The sequence below is a fragment of the Sorex fumeus genome, unplaced genomic scaffold (assembly GCF_029834395.1).
Source record: "Sorex fumeus unplaced genomic scaffold, SorFum_2.1 ptg000106l, whole genome shotgun sequence".
NCBI lineage: Eukaryota > Metazoa > Chordata > Mammalia > Eulipotyphla > Soricidae > Sorex > Sorex fumeus.
In genome coordinates, this window is record NW_026606163.1 from 2537195 (window position 1) to 2539598 (window position 2404).

A 2404-nucleotide genomic window follows, 5' to 3' on the forward strand; every position below is an offset into this window, starting at 1 on the left:
AAGGTACTCTCCACCTGCCACAGAGGCAGGAGTGGGGGGTGGGGTGGGGATTATGGGGGGGATGCTGGGAACATTGGTGGTGGAGAATGGGAACTGGTGGAAGGATCAGTTGATAAGATAACTCTGGAATTAATTCAAGAGGAACAACATAAAAATAATCATTGTCCCAGAGGGACAGGAAGGCAACTCTTGTGAAGATGTAACAGTCAGAAACATCACTGCTGAGAAGTTCCCAGAGCTGGAGGGGGCAAGCACCCAGATCCAAGAGACTTGAAGGGTACCAGATAAAAGAAATCCAACTAAAAATACTCAAAATACAAACTACTCAGAATGATGAATGTCTTAGATAGGTATAGAGCACTTAAAGATTAAAGAAAAAAATAACATGCAAAGGAGTGTTGGTACAAATGACATAAGATTTCTTACATGAGGCCCCAAGACAATGGTGGGAGATAATTAAACTCAATGAACAACTTTACCCAGCCAGACTCTCATTCAGATTTGAAGGAACTATACACAACTTCAGGATAAGAAACAGTTCAGGAACTTTATGACTCAAAACTGCTGTAAAAAGAGAATGAAAAGGGTTACCAGAGATGAGAGAAATCTCACAACTAGACCAAATTTCTACAAAAAGACGGTACAAACTCCAAGGCAATAATCACACTCAATGTCAGAGGCCTAAATGTACCAATTAAGAAACACCAAGTGTCAGGATGGATTAAAAAATTGAGTCCAACCTTCTGCTGCTTGCAAGAATTAAATTTAAGCAGTAAGGGCAAACAGATTCAAAGTCAAAGATTGGAAGACAATATTTCAAGCACACAAGCCCCAAAAAAGGCTGGGTGGCCATACTGATATCAGACAACATTGACTATAGTATTAAAAGGTTTTAAGAGACCGAGAAGGCCATTTCTCAGTGATGAAGGGATATGAACATCAGAAAGAACTCACATACTCATAAACACATTTAAAATTCATAAAATGACCAATAGACTTGAAGGACATTGATGACAGCACAATAATAGTTAGAGATTTCAACACCACTCTGTCTCCACTTGATAAATCAGCTAGGCTAAAACTAAAAGAGGAAATACTGGAATTGACTGGAATTGAAGAGAGAAACAGAAGAGAGTAACTTAGTATATATGCATATATTATACAAATATATACACACACATATGTATGTATGTGTGTATACACATTCTTCTCCAATGCACATAGGGCATGCTCCATGATAGACCACACGTAAAATCACAAAACATAACTCCAAAAATTATTTAACATTCTCAAGTTAATCAATGCAATGCTCTACATCAACACAAAAAAATTAAAAATCATATCAATAGATGCCAAGAAAATATTAGATAAGAGGATGAAGAGGAAGGAGAAAAGTAGCTTGTAGAAGAGAGCTCAGAACTTCCCCAGTCTCTGAATGGAAGCTCCAGAAGAGAGATAATGCAAGGTATCAAAGGAGGAACACCTAGATTACTCTGGATTATAGACCTGAGAAGGAAGGGAAGGAAAAGAACTTGAGAAGGACAGGGAAGGAAAGGAAGAAGAGGCAGATAGGAGGTAAGATGGGCAAAAGGACTCAGACACATTGGTAGTGTTACTGTTTACATATTTTATTTAGGAATGCAAAAAAAAATAAAAATGTCAAAATTATAATGAGTAATTCAGAGGGTATTAATCACTAACAATTTAATGATTTAATTAAAAATATTCAAAGCTCTTTTTAACTGCTTACCTCCCAAAGAGTTGAGAATTTCAGCAGATGGCTTCTTCTAGGAGTTTTTTTTTTTGTAGAATCTTTAGAATTTTCTAAATGTGGTATCCTATTTTCTGCAAATAGTTCAATCTTGACTTCTTTCTTTCATATCTGGATGCCCTTGAATTTTTTTTTGTTTTTTGCCTAACTGCTATGAGCAGTACTTCCAGTAGTATATTGAATAGGAGTGGTGAGATTGGGCAATCTTGTCTTGTAACTAATCTTAGAGGTTTTTAGTTTTTTGCCATCTATAATACTTGCTGTGGGCTTATGTGAGATGACTGATTATATTGAGAAAATTTCTTTCAACTTCCATTTTGTTGAGGGTTTTTATCATGAATGGGTACTGGATCTTGTCAAATGCTTTCTCTGCGTCGATTGATGTCATTATATGATTGTTATCTTTTCTTTTATTGATATGGTGTATTATGTTGATTGAATCGCAAATGTTATATCAGTTTTGCATCCTTGGGAGGAGTCCTACCTGGTCACGGTGTATGATCTTTTTGATGACCTGCTAGATTTGATTTGTTAGTATTTTGTTAAGGATCTTTGCAGTTATGTTCATCAGGGATATCAGACTATAATTTTCTCTTTCTCTCTCTCTCTCTCTCTCTCTCTCTTTCTGACTTT